Genomic DNA, 15,462 nt, shown 5'->3' with positions numbered 1-15,462 from the left:
TCTGTAGATGATTACACTGTAGTATCACAACAGGACAACAGTGTTCTTAATACCAGTACAGAGAACCAAAGAGCAGTAATAGATGCCTACAAAACCTTACAAACTCATACCAGCAGCAGAGCATACAGTCAGGACAGTCTCAGTAACTTCTGCCAGGTGCTGCTCTAACTCACTGACAGGACCTCCACAGATGCTCCTTCACAGAAGGATGCCGAACTCATCAGGCAGGACAACCATCCTTCCCTACCCAGCATCCTGCTGGCTGGAACACTCTGACACTAACACATTGCAGATGCATGCACATCTGGCTGGTAGATCATGAATTCCCAGGCATACTTAGCAAAAGGCACTTGGCAGGCTACTGGCACATCCACAGCAGGGAAAAAGCCTGCCCTTTGTGGGGAATCTCAGAAGACAAATCCTAGCTGATGACTGCATCCATGCTCATGGACCCAAAACACCCCTTCTGCTTACAGCCTTGGATATGGGGGGGTGGGGGGTCTTTGAAGCACCTCCTCTTGATGTCAATATTACATATCTAAAGCTGCAATCAACCTACCAACACAACTAAGTAGGGAATATTGTTACCTCTGCTTTGTACTACCTCTACTCTAAAGTTTCTGAATAGTATTTGGGGGATTTAGCAATACTTTTACTCACCCTAAAGAGAAACCTGGATTACTTCTCACATAGTACACAGGCACTTGCTGACCACTAATGTGGTACAAAAATCTTTTTAAGAACACTAAGATAATTACTCTTTTAATGCATTTTTCCACAAGGATACTGGTACTGGTCTGTGGGTCACAGACTTCCATTTGATTTTTTTGTGCTCTCCACCATGCCACAAAATCTTTGCTGTCTGAGTCTAATCCTGCAGCCATTGCACAAGTTTGGCATACAGAAGTAGAGGACTGGAAGGGACTGTACAGCCTTCTAACAGTCACAGGTAGTTATGCAACAGCTGTTTATCTTCAGAAGGGTGTTCAGAGTACCCACTCCATACTTCATTCCCATGCCCCCAATACTGTTAAATCTCTGCAAAAAAACTAATTTCCAATGTTTTCCAGAAATTAAAGCTAAACACCAAAACCCATGAGAATAAAGTGCCACAAGAAGAGTAGAATAAGTATCCCATGGAGAGCCAAAGGGACTTTTGGCATTCTCATCAATGGAATTAGACCCTATTCCTGCACCTTAATACCCTGCACAGAGGCAAAACAGAAGTTCAATCAGACTGTGGAATGAGCAAATCAAAGGGTAGCTGGTTTAATGCACATCAGTGAAAATTCAGATACTGATCCCTTGCAACTGCAGTCAGTCCACAGGATCCAGAGCATGGAAATACACTGTTTTATAGATTATCGCACATTAGCAAACTGTAGTTTTGCCCCCTAAACTAAGGGCACATATTTCACCATTTAACTCATCTCAGCTGACCAGCCAAAAGCAGCACAGCCAGGAAGACTCAGCTGTGCCACCTGCTTGAACTTCAGCTCTCTGGAGTTAAGTTAAACTTTACTGTGAAGAAAGCAAATTACCTGGCCTGTTCTTCCTGGACAAAAGTTTTAAACGTCATAAAAATACTGACTTTTAAGGACTGTCCAGATATAGGCATACCAGCTAAATCCTTGCATTAATGTACAGCATGGAGCCTAACAGTGGACTAATCACCAATGGAGGTGCACCTGAGCCTGAAGTGTATCCAGTTCTTCCAGCCATGCTGGGTGACAGCTGCAATGACACTGTATGCCCCAGTAACTATGTGTTACAGACTGATGAACAGGTTTGTTAGTAGTCACCTGTGATTTTCATCCACAGAAGCTGACATACTTGGTTCACTGCTGACACAAGGTTCACTTGAGCAACTCATCCATCAGAAAGAACTCAGCAAACTAGTACCAGAGGAAAGTGGCTGAGCATACTTTCAGATGTTCTTCCAGCTCACAATAGGCAAGAACTGTAAGCCAGAGATGCACAGAACTGATCAACCCAACACTTCCAACATGGCTAGAGCTGAAGCCCCACTTTATCTCCACTTCAGACCAGTCTGGTAAGTTCAACACAGCTGGGAAATATAACTTGCCATTTAGTACTGCAGCACCAAAACTCCGTTTGTTTCCAATGATGGCTTTTATGTCTCATCTGTGTAAAATTATGAGCCAACAGCAGCTATCAGTGATCACTCCTAACACTCACCCAGAACTCCCTGAAGCAGAAATACTGCTTTCTGTCTAGAGTAAGAGAAGCTGCAGGAATCCATCCTCATAGCATTAGTTTTCCTGTGATATGAAGTACCACAGTACAACACCCACCCCGCACAAGTAAAGCACAGATTACATGAACTTGTCCCGTGGTCTGCCTTTGCAGAAGACTCTCTCCACATGACATTTCGCCCTGCTGCAGAAGTTCTGAACAGCCTCCCGACCTACACAGCTGCAATTTCATCTCATTTTCTGCAATTCAGAAAATTACTCAAGAGAAAGTTAGGGTACAGGGCAAACTCTGAAAATAATGACAATGAAACACATCCTTTGGCCAGCCCTTTCTCTCTAGAAAGGGTGCAAGCCACTATTTCAAAGTAGAATGGCTGTTGATAAGTCCACTAGCTGGTATACCAACAGTCTCCAAACCGAATCCCTCTTAAATAAATAACAATAAATACTAATAAAGGCATTAATTGCTAATAAATAATCCCTCCCTTTTTAGAGCTGTAGATTTAGAGAGTAAAAAGCTTAAGTGGCAGAAAATCAGTTCTCCACCCCCTTGCCTGGTGTCTGTACTAAGTAAACATAAAATAGCCTTCAAAAACAGCTTTCTGCAAACAATGCAGCTGTTTGCTTTCTTTGGGTAGGCAAAAAAACCTTTCCCCTAGAGAAAAAGAAATTAAATCACTATTTCAAGAGAGAACAAAGTGAATTTACCAAACCTTACGAGACTAGAACATTTCAGGGCTCTGACCAGACACAATAGACTATTTAAACTAAGTCCTTGTCAGCAGAACTAAAAAGCTTTCACCAGTTGATGGAAGGCTCAGTGGACTCCGTGAAAAAAAGCTAGCAGCCCTCATCCTTTAAGTTACATTTTCCTTACCAGAGAAGCTACCACCACTGGCAATTCTCCACAGATCAAGTGGCCACGGAGAGTACAAATCTAACAGCTACCCATGATGCCCTCATGAGCTACAGGAGCCAGTACTTTCCTTTCTCACAAGCAGACATGATCTAGCACTTCTGCTTCCTGCCCCAGACAAAAAATTTGTACATCTGCTTAACTCCAACAGATTTTGTCTATACAAGTCAAATGGGAAAAGAAGCAACTTGGAAGAAAAGAAGCAACTAAAACATAAACATAAGCATTGGATTTCTGCAGAAATATAGTCTTCTATTTATAAACACTGATAGATGTCTTGACATTCAATTTCTTTTAGGTAGTGTCAAGCTGCATTTTGTGAAGGAAACAACATCATGAGCCATGTGAATTCTGCAAATCCTAAATCTAGAGTCCCCCAGTGATTTCTTTGCCATCAGTGGAGAGCAGATCCCTCTCAGGACTGTGGATATGAAGGCAGGACAGAAGGGCCTCACTCATGAACTGACATTCTGATTTTGCTGGTTTTGCATTAATTAATATTTGGTGAGGAGGTAAGAAGCCAGAATCACAGAAGTGATTTTCTAAGAGAAGCTGCTAAGAGTTTCCTCAGTGCCAGACAAAAGCAATCAGTAACTAGTTTTGAATATTGACACTTTGTTAAACCACTAGAAAGCTGAATACGCCTCCATGAACACACATGTTAAAGACGAACAAAGCCCGGGAAAAATCTCCCGGCGTGCGAGAGAGAAGTGCTTCCCCGCTCCCAGCCCGGCGGCCGAGTGGGGGACGGGAGGCTGTGGGGCCTCGGCCAAGGCAGGGCCGGGCCGCTCTGTTAACATCTTGCCCCCGCACAGTGTGGCCGCCGCACACGATCATGCGGCTGAGGCCAGAGGCGGCCCTGCAGCCTGCGCAGGGAGTGGCCCTTGCGGCTGGAACTGAAGGACCAGCTACGCGGCCGAGCCTGACACAGCCCCACTGCTGAACATCCATCACCACGACTGCCTCGGCCGACGCCCGGCAGGGATCACATGACCATCATCAGGCCCCGGGCGAGTTACCAACTCTTTCAATGCATAAATAAGACTTGCAGACCTTCAATCCTCTCTCGAGTGAGAGAAAAGGACAGAGTCAAGACACGGAGAGGAACAACATGAAGACATCAAGGTCAATGAAGAAAGAGTCAAGTCCCAGATGGAAGGAGAATGAGAAGATGCCTTAAGTTTGGGTTGAAATCCTCTTGTAAGGCTATGGAGAAGAATGTAAATGATACATCAGACTCTTTTCCCCTACAACTCATTGGAAAGTATGAGGAGATTAAGCATTCAAAGATATGAGCCAAGGCATCTGTGCTAAAGCAAGCAGATGTTGAAGTAGCTGTGATCCCATAAGAAGTTTGAATACAGAGAGAGAAGAGTGATGAAGACCCTCGTGCCCCAGGGAAGAACACCTCTGTTCCCAGAGATTAGAAATCTCCCAGAGATCTCAGAGACAGATAAAAAGAACCTTTGCTCTTGAACAGCTCATCTTTAAAATAGTACCCCATAAGTTGGCATGGCCCCTAAATGCAGCTGTGGGAAAGCTGTGAAAGATGGGAGTGAATTCACAATTGCAGATTCCCAGGTGGCTGCTATTTGTGGAAATTAAAAGCTACAAGAGAACTGTTTCTTGTGGAGAAGCCTCCATGGCATGGCAAGGGAAAACTTCCCTCCCTAAGCGAACTGAAGAAAGACTATTCTAGAAGTAGTTCTAAGTAGTTCTGACCTAAAAATCCCAAGTTTCATCTCTTTACATTGTCTCTGAGAAAGAAAAGAGGGTGTATAGAGGTGGATGGGGAGAAGTGTTCTGAAAGTTTTATTCTGATTCTTATTATTCTTTCTTTTAGTTACTGTTAATAAAGTTTTCTTTATACCCTTTTAAAGTTCTGAGCCTGTTTTGCCTTCCTCCTAATCCTATCTCACAGCAAGAAATGAGTAAGTATATTCTAGTGGATGCACTAACAGTCGGCCAGCACTGGAGCCACCACATTAATTGGTGCATTGGCCAGGAAATCCTAAATTGGTCAACCAAAACCACTACACTGATCTACACAAGACAAACCACCAGAGGACTAGTCGCCTGGATGGGCATTAGTGTAGCAGAGGTACAATTAAGTCTAGAGTCCAGAATTAAATCCCCAAATCAAGGTCTAGCACCTTGGCCACTTCTCTGCCGAACACCAGGATTTCCCTTCTTCCAGCACAGTAGCTGTAACTAGAAGGAAAAAAACAATCTTGATCCCAATTATGTTAAGATTAGGCTAGATAAAGAGCAGCTGTGGACAAGTGCAAGCAATTTTTGTCCTGCTGCTAGAGATCTAATTGGACATAAAATCCCCAGCAGGCAATGAATAAAGAACCAAAAGTAATGTCCATTCTGTGACCTAAAGTCACACTAAGCTTGCAAAACACAAAGGAACAAAGCTGGCATTCCTGTCACTAAAACTTCCAAGCAGTCAAAAAACTTATGACATCTACTGGAGCTCTAGGAAAAAGGGGAAACTGCCACCTGAACAATAACAATTTCATACAAATAACCGTACCAATCTTTTAAAGTAATCTTTTAACCCAAAGAGCCCAGAATAGGTTGCAAAAAGGTGCCATAAAAAGCATTAGCAGCACAAGAGTTCAATCAACTCACCTAAGGCCACAAGCAAACAAAAGCAGAGATTAGAATGAAACCATCAGATCCCACATGTCTGCCTCCTGGCTTAAGCACTGCTGGAGTCTGTAGCAGACACAACCAGTGCAGGATCAGCAGTGGACGTGTGAGCTTTGGACCTACGGGCTCTTGCCTGGGACACAGGATCGTTATCACTGGAGGCACACAAACACTAAAAGCTGCTCTTTCATAACCTCTCCACGGAGGACATTTCTCTCCCTTTTGCCAAATGCATAAGGGACACAAAGTTCTCTATTCCATCTAAAGAGCTCTTCAGTGAGAAGTGCTTTCCTCTTCAAAATCACCCAGGTCACATTACAGAGTTTACACCAATTCCTTGTTCCTAGCAATGTGATTGGAGAGCTTCTGGGTCAGCAGACAAGAATTTGATTAGGGTGATAAACAACAATAATTTAGTGGCAGCTTTTGGCAAGATCCTCTACTGGTTTACTTCCCACACTGACTACCTGGCCTTGGGTTAGGTAGTAAACAGATTCCTGTCTTGTTCTCCAATGCTAACTAATACTGAAGGCAACTAGTAAATGACTTTCAACATGGCCATCCAATTGAATTCATTTTCCCTCCTTGAGAAGCGTGTAAAATTTCATAAAAACAACATTTAAAGGATAATGCCAAAATATCAGGAAGCTGATGACACAGGCTCATGGATACCTCTAGCAACCTGCTACCTCTGGTCCAAGACGCAGAGCCCCCCACTCATCTACAGAACCCTTATGGCAGCATGCACACAGTTACAAAACACTAAATAAATAATTTCACATTGTTATTTAAGGTGGTTCCAATCTCACAGAATATTGGAGACAACCAAAGGAAAAGGACTCCTTTCAGCACAGGCCAACAATAAAATACTTGTTCACAACCTGTTTGAACTGCTGCTATGAAAACAACTAGTGACAGAACTCAAGCCCAGTATTAGGTTCTACTGGCTGCACTAGGTACTACATTGAGAAGCAAGCCTGGATCTTGCTCTGACATGACTTAAGGTCAACACAATGTCATGTCAGGAACAGCAATCTGGCTTCCCAACTCTAGGCAAAATGGCAAGGGGCTTCTAAAGTTATTTAGCCTTGGCATGAGAATTGAGCAAATAGTTATTTTGTAAGTCAGTATATTATGTGCTGAGTTCTTCTGAATGCTCCACTATGAACAGATGAGCAGATGACATTCCTGGTCCTAAACTCTTCAGAGTATCTAACTTGCCTCTCCTCTCAAAGCCAAACTCCTAGGAGATATATTTCTGAGACACTGGTGAGCCTATCCTTACCTATTAGGGAAAAAAAAAATATATATATATATATATATATATCACATGACACTTTGTCACAGAGGAAAACAATAGCTAACAAACTGCTCTATTATAAAGAGTGGACTACATTTTTCAGAGTCCTCAGTGTCTCATTTACACATGTGCACATTTTCAAAAATGGCTGTTGCTTTACAACCTTCCCTTGTGACACAACATGCAAAGTAATTTTGAAAATTTTAATTTTTGAAATTTTGAAAAACTTGTCAACAGTCAGCAATATCTGCCTACCAGAACCACAACAACTGGCTCTCATTACTTCTAGCATGCTTATAGAGGGCTCATTGATGAAAACAAGCACAACTCCAATGCAATGGAAGATGTCAAGTTTGCATGCACCATAGCTGGACTTACCCTAAAGAATGAACATGCAAGGGACTGTGGCATGCACTTTGGCAAGAGGATTGCTTAAGTGTCAAGTATAATACACAAGGTGAAATGCAGTCATCTATTTTACGAAAAAAACCAACAGCTTCCACTAGAAGGTTGTGAAATACGTTAAGTATTTCAACTTCCAACATTACACTGAGTGTCCACTACTTTGCCCATAGAAGAAAAAAAAAGGCAAGAATCTAGTCCATTCTTTGGCAAAAACAAACACAAAATGTGATTTGCTTTATCACGGCCAATGTCCAAAAATCCATAGTCCATATTAGCAGATTTTTTTTTTTGGCTCTCATAGAATTGCTCTTTTCTAGTGGAATGTAGAAATAATAAAACATCCTGCTTAAATAATAATTGCAACATTTGAGCTCAATTCATGCCATTAGGCTTTGATCTCTTGAGTGAGTATAGTATTGTCAGCACACAGTTTGCAAAAAGCCTGCTATACAGCCCCAGTCACTTTTTCCAGCTTTTGACACATCCTGTTGAAGGACAATATAACTGCAACTAGGGAAAAGGGGTAAAAGGTACCTTTCCAGGTACCTTTCCTTTGCAAAAGGTACCTTTCTGCTTGGCAGCAGTCATAAAGGGGAGAAGGAAGACACAGCCCCCCCAAGAAAGCAGCTTTTCCCAGAAGAAATCCACATGCTCAGACAATGTTAGGACAGAAACACTTTCAACCACTACCCCTTCCACAGAACATTCTGGTCACTGAATTATTTACACTGATCAGATATCTGGCTTTAAAAAGTACAACACTGACAGGCGCTCCATGATGCTACTGCAGAGTCACTAAAGCATCTGGCATATTTCTGTGTTCTACTGAGCAAAGTTATGAAGCCTTGTGCCTTTATCATCACATTCATAAGGACTTTTTTGGAAAGAAGTCACTTCTCCTACATCTTGCTTTTGGAACGCACTGTTTATCTTGGGACAAGAAAAGGACACAAATGGTGTTCAGTACAAGATTAAACTGCAGTTTGATTGTATGCCTGCCCGTAATATCAAAAGAAACTGTAGTGTTATTTTCCTCTCCATCTTTGCCATTTGGGAACATCATGCCACAAACCAGCACATGTTTTCAGTAACAGAGCAGAACACAACATGGCTTATAGTGTAGAGAACATCACAGTGCCTTTGAGATTCAGAGGCAAAAAGAATAAACTGTCTGTTAAACTTGATATCTACATAACTGGTATCTGTGGCACAGCTATAAGTAACAGCAAACAAAACAAAAATATCCCTGAAATATGCAGAAAAACATCAGCCAAGAAAAAACCTCTAGCACAATGAAAGGAAATGAAATTGACGAAAGAAAGCAATAAGCAGGCAAAGTCAGTATTTAGCATCCATTGTCAGCTTCAGCAGAGTTGGAGTCTGCAAAGCCTACAAGAAGACCTCGGCTCCCACATAGCTACCATCCAACTGTGCTGATATGGGAGATGGTAATCCACTAAAGTGATAAAGAGATGCCCAAGTACTTTTGAAATCAGTTTGTGTCAGATGAATCTATGAAAAGGAATGATTTATGATCAACCTTGGCAACCCATACAGACTTCAATAAACACTCATCTCTAAAGTTATTCATAGAAGAACATGAAAATAGCTGGCACATGAGATAAGGCAGCCCACATACCTGCTGAGTCAGGTATGTGGCACAGGGTTGTTAGCTCAGAGCACTGCCAGAAAGCGTGTGACAATCTTCCCGTTTTGCCTGATCCACAGAGCAAACAGTTGTTACTCACATTTTCTATTCTTCAGGTCCAGCTGCACCCCTGCCACTGAAGCTTCAATCCTTAGGTGAGTATGGAAGTTAAAGCTATGCAAAGCAGGCTAATATATGCCCAATTCAACATCATGCTCAGACATATCCAGGAAGGAAGGATGACAGAATTTGTGCAAGTCCTAAGCTCCACCTCACAATTCAGAAGTATTTTCAGGACGGAGCTCCATTAGGTTGCTCCTAAAGCTTCAAGGGACTAAGCACAGAGCTAAAGAGCTGTGATCAACTAAATTTCAACCAAATGACTCCAAACAGCAGGCAAGTGCAGAAGCAGAATGAAGTGGGAAAAGCAATATGCATACAGGAGAGTAAGATGAGCAAAAAGAAATTTCGCAAGTTTTTTATGGACATAGTATTCACAACATACATTTTTTACATTAAGTTTAGAATATCCTTAACGGTGTTAAGAAAGTTCTACCAGAGCCAAAGCACACTGCAACAGAGAATCCCATTTTGCAATTATATCTGGTTTTATATATATGATCATGATTGGGAGAATAGATGTAGGGACGAATATTAAGAATATTATTCACAAGAACATGGAATGCAGCTCTGGGAGACATGGCTGGCAATCAGAAGAATGAGAAAAATTATCTGGGAAAAATTAAATCTGTAGAAATATGAAAACTGATGGCAGACAGGTGATTGTATTAGTTTGCTAAAAGAAGGAACCAAGTCCAGATCTCTCTAAACACAGAGGAAAAACTCTTATTGCTTACTTTAGCATGAATATATAAATATAAATTTGAGAGTGATGGGAAGTAAAGCAGTAAGAACTGCTACTCTGATTTAACAGGGTAAAGAATAATTAAAATATCTAAACTACCTTAAGACAAATAAAAAGCATTTTTCCCATTGGCAGAATAAAAATACAAATGCAGGATCCATTCAATTAAGTTGAAACATCACATGCAGAGGAAGAGCAGATTTTGAATTTTTGCTCCTATACTAGTACCACAAATAAATATCCATGGATCTGCATTCATAAAAGTTCAGTGCTGCTTTATTGTTTGGCTGAGGAGAGTTCTGGGGTTTTTTAAACCATTCAAGTTTGGTCCTAACTGTTTCTATTGGTAGTCATAGCCAAACTCCTGTTGCAGGAACATAATTAAAATAACAGGAAGAGAAAAAAAGCCACCAATAGATCCCCAAAATACCTATATACTCCTCATTAATACAGCTCTCAAAGAACATTTATGATAACTTGTTTCTTTTTAAGGAACTAAAATTCAATCTAAAAACAGGCATATCTCTAAAAACATTGGACTTAAACCCAGCTTGCTGGCACTAGCAACAGAGACTGAAGTCTTTAAAAAAAGATACCTGCTGAATGTGAGAAAAAACACATTTTGACTTCTACCATAAAGAGTATGAACTTTATGGTACTCTAGAGAACCATACTCTAGAGTATGCCACTACTAGAATAATAGTGGAAGTAGATAAGAGGAAACAGTCATGACAAGAAGGGCAGAGGTGCTGGGATCCTGGTCCCTAACCTTGCTCTTTTCATCTACATCACCAAAGCTGCTGCTCCAAGACCTTCCATGTGGCTTAATTTTGACCTTTATGAATCTAACTAGTACCATGCTAACGAATATTAGCTTGCTTGCTCCCAGGAACAAAACAGACCAGTAAACTGCAAGTTGTTTCCGAGAGTCAAGGCAAGTAGAGTGCTAACACGTTTTGGCCACCTGTCTTCCCCACAACCCTGCCTGCTATTTGCTAAAAAGGAAACCAGATCCCCAGACTGATCTCTGAACTGTGTGGTAAAAGGCTCAAACTTTGTTCTTTCACAGAGAACAACCTTGCTATCTAGCCCAAGTCAGAACAGTCTTAGAAAGGGTCTTTGCTCTCCTTTTTCTGTCCAACTCCAATTGTTCTCTAATAAAGTCAGCATAACACGAACCAATACCATTGCATTAGGCAGAACTCTGCTAAGCAACACTCCTCAGAAAAATAACAGAAGAGGAAAAAGGTCAGCTTGTATGTGGATACTTATGGCATTCAAACTGACATGCATTTTTACTACCTATGATCAAGCTTTTTTGCTAATAATCCATGAATAAAGATCTGAATTCTCCCATTTTTCCTACAGTGTTAGCCTGTTGTGTCAGGAAAGCTGCATAAACAGTTTTCCATCCTACTCTGTCTCTCTCTTGGTCCCCAAAGCAAGCAAAAAAACTTTTTCTCCCCATCAAAAATGCTACAAAACACAGAACTAGCTTTGCCGCCAAGTATTTTAAAGAAAGGGAACAGGGTACTTTAGGTACTCCATTCAGTAGTTTTAGTCATGGTATTTCTTCTGAATTATCTCTTTACTTTTGTGTAATCAACACAAGCAAGACATGCAGCTACAGAATGAGACATTTTAACTTTTGGGGTTTTCTGTGGTGATCATCTTTTAAACACTAGAAGCAGAGTCTTACTATGGTATTTTTTATCTATACTCTTAGTATTAGCAACTGCAGATGTGCATGCTCATCAACTACACTAAAAAAGTTTCTAGCATTCAGAATTCAAATCCTTAGCTGGCATAAATATGAAATAATATTAGGGAGGGTGAATTTCTTCCATCCCAGATCTGAAGAAAGCAGGTAGAGTCCCTAGCAACCTCAGATAACCAAGGAAAATCCATCTTATACATAAAATGTGTTTTAGTAAACATAGTAAACCCTGACTCTAACTCTTCTCACAGGAGTCATCAAGAACAACCAGCAAAAGAGAAACATGATGATGTTTGGTCAGCCATGGCCTCTGGACTTATTTCAGTATTTGGTATGCTGCCCAGCCTAGAAGACCTACATAAACACTGAGGGTGCCTACTTCAAGGTTACTCAAACAAAGTGGTAGTTTGGGTCCCTCTCTGCTCCCTTCTGTCATCATCTTCGTGCTGCCACCAGTGCTCACAAAGCCATGAGAAGACTCTGAACCCAGGATGCTGGGATGAAAAAAACCAAACCACCAGGCAAAAAGAGGAGAGTTTGTTTTCAATTACTCATCCTGGGTCGGTGAACTCCAGTGCCTGCACAAAGGATGAAACAGACATAGAGAGAAAATGGGAAATGAAGCCAGTCCATTACTAGCTCACTAGCAACCTTCAATTACTCTGGATTAAAGTTGTGGAGAAACCACACCCTAAGAAATAGTGTGCCTGCATGGTGCAATGCACATAATAAATACTTAGCAGAGCTGATCGCATTTGGCCACAGATGGATGAGTTCAGTACCAATCCTCCTTTTGCTCTGTCTTTGTGAGTCTAGCTCTGCCAGGTGAACTCAATGATGAGAGAAGAGCCTTGCAGAGATGTAGGCAAGGGAAGACTTCCTTCCTAAATGTGTGTATTGCACTTGATTAACAGGTGAGAATGCTTCAACACAGAATCTGCATAGAAAAATCCGCTGTTACTTCGTTTAAGTCATTAAGGCTTATTCCTGAATGATATATACCAAATCTGGTACCAGATCAAGTAAGTCTCTGATCACACCAATACAGCACTGAGTGATGTTTGAGTTTGAAAAAAAAAAATAGCATTACAAAAAAGGTTTACTAACAGCTGCCTATAGCACACTGATTTATAAATGTGCCTCAGCCTCTCTGTGTGAACTTTCAACATATTTGCTTGCACTGCTCTGCATCTCTCTTCAGAGGAAATTTGGAACTAATATCAAAAAGATCCCCATGACTCCTGGAAAACACCAAAATCTTATATATAGCTGCACCCAATGTGTTTATTTCATGTAATTATCATATGGCAACATATCCTTCAGCAACAACTTATTGGGGGAAAGTTACTGTATATAGTTTTGGGCTAGCTGCTGGATGCAGCTCTAATGCCAAATTACAGCAAATTGTGATTTCTTGTAGCCCAGAAACCATCTAGTAAGCCCTTCAGAACACCTACAATGAACAAAAAAAATTTGTCTTTTATCATTTAATGCTAAATATTCTCAACAGGTTCAACTTAAATTCTACTATGTAACAGCTGTGTTCCATACTGCCAAACTTATAGGCCCATCTTTTTTGTTAAGGGTTGACTTCTAATTTTAACCATAATCAGCCCCACTAAATTATGATTACAAGAAACAATATCATGAGTAAAGGCATCAAGCTCCTGCCCATACCAGATACAGACTGTGTCACACAACTCACTCTTACATAAATTAAAATTCAAATGTGCAGAATGAGGACCCACCAACATAATTTTTATCTATTACATCAGTAAAACACTGCAGAGTCTCAGGTACTACCCGTTTAGCTTAATATCCTACTATGTCATCACAGAATCACACAGTGATTTGAGTGACAGGAAAGTGTCAGCCTATGTTGCCATTCTGACTTGTAAGGGAGTCAAGCTGTGCCACAAGCATCAAGCACAAAAAGCATGTGCACTGAATGTTTACTACCATGACCCCCTTTCAAAACTGAGCAGAACTGCTCCATTACAACAGCTTTTCGACAGCAGGCTTGACCATCTGTTGTTAATGGAACATCCCCAAGACGTGGCTCTTCTCTGCAGTACAAGGAGCAACTAAAAAAATAAAATAAATTTTAATACATTAATCCATAGCAGTAATTTTTAAAAATGTCCAACTCACTTTAGGTTTTAATCTAGATGTTTACACCCCTCTGGTTTCACCGAGGTCTATTCCAACACATTTGAAATCAACTTTGATTCTTTAAATATGTTTTTGTACAGACTTTGAAATCTCCCAAGCCAACACTTTGGGGGAAAGGGGACACTTCTGGTTAAAACTAGGAAAAAATAGGATTTAATAAGAACTTTTAATTTAGAATCCGAGTATCTTCCCAGACATGTTTTAAGCATTTGGGCTGCTGTGCAGCTCGTCTTTTGTAACAACAGTCTGATGATAGGTTGCAACGTAGCAGTCCAGACTTCACAACAGTCTGGCACGCAGCAGCACGATTTGTTGCATGTAACTGAGCCTCCTTCCCGTCACAAAGGCATCCACATCGATTTTTTATTTTTTTACTCCCCCATCCCAAGGCCCTCCCCTTATCCCACCCCCGCAACTTTACAGGATTCACGTAGGAGTGAAGGGGATGAAAACCCTCCCGTTATCTTCTAGCACCCATCGGGGCCGGGAGAGGCAGCGGTAAGGTGAGCCACCCTCCGTGAGCGCTGCCAAGTCAGAGTCGCCTCGTTCAGGATAAGCTAAAATAAAGTAACTATTTCTCAAAAAAATAAGCACACTCAACCACGCCTCTCACACACACACACAAACAGTATCAGCCCCTCTCCGATCCACTGCCACGCCGTAAACCATCCTCCAAGCAGCGCTGCCGACAAGCTCGGCACAGAGAGTGGCACCACGTCGGAAGACAAAACCCCAAAGCAGTAAGAAAATAAACAAACAAAAACCAAAACAATAACAAAACACACACACCCCACCCATTTGCGTTTTCCCTCTAGCTTTGTGCCGCCCGTTTCAGGAGGAGCGGGGACAAGTGGGAAGCCTCCCCGACAGCTTCCCGGGATGCGTTCCCCACCACGCCGCCTACCTCCCCGGCCGGCAGCCGCCGTCGGTCCCGAGGGGAGCCGCTGCCTGCTCCGCACCGCGATCCCCTCCAGCTCCGCTACCGGCCCCGACGCCGGCCCCGCTGCCACTACCAGGCGCCCCCGCCCCGCAGGGCCTTTTATAGGGGCGGCGCGGAGCTGCCCCCGGCGGGCCAGCCCGCCCCTTCCACGGCCGGGGCCGCCCAGCACACTGCTTTTCTCCTCCCTCCGGGGTCTTCTCGCTGTCGCCTTTTCTCTTTCCTTTCTTCTTTTTCTCCTCTCCTGTCCTCCGCGCACCCCCCCGCCCCCCGCTTTTTTTTTCTTTTCCCTCGACAGCGGCTGCTATTGGGTGGGTGGGGGAGTGCGTGGCGATTTGCATGTGGGCGTGCACAGTGCAGCCAAAAACAAACTCTATGTCCGCCCCGGCGCCACACAGCGGGACAGCGCTCGGTGCGTTACCCGCACTCCCTGCTTTTTGTGAAACTCCGCGCTCTCAGGTGCGTCGAGAAGCATCGCAGCCCCTCGGGTTGCCTCCCGCGCCGGCCCCCAGGGCGTCTCTTCTCGGGGACCGTGGGAAGAAAGAGCAGAAACCCGGGCACGCAGTTACCTGCGAAGTGAGTGTGCTCCAGCCATCCACCGGCTGTGAGTGTCTCCAGGCCTGCTCCC

General features: G+C 42.6%; 1 protein-coding gene across 3 annotated transcripts in view; it reads right to left on the bottom strand.

Annotated features, from left to right (window-relative positions):
* Positions 1 to 14,888, bottom strand: part of ABCA1 (ATP binding cassette subfamily A member 1) — a 95,442-nt gene extending 80,554 nt beyond the window's left edge. For all 3 annotated transcript variants that reach the window (XM_054002503.1, XM_054002504.1, XM_054002505.1), the window contains exon 1: positions 14,802 to 14,888. The gene's annotated coding sequence lies outside the window, so the exon portion shown is untranslated. The remainder of the gene's footprint in view (positions 1 to 14,801) is intronic.
* Positions 14,889 to 15,462: the final 574 nt, after the last annotated feature.

This window comes from Vidua macroura, chromosome Z, assembly GCF_024509145.1.
Source record: "Vidua macroura isolate BioBank_ID:100142 chromosome Z, ASM2450914v1, whole genome shotgun sequence".
NCBI classification, from domain to species: domain Eukaryota; kingdom Metazoa; phylum Chordata; class Aves; order Passeriformes; family Viduidae; genus Vidua; species Vidua macroura.
The sequence above is the reverse complement of the archived record's forward strand: the minus strand, read 5'-3'. Positions and strand labels throughout refer to the sequence as shown.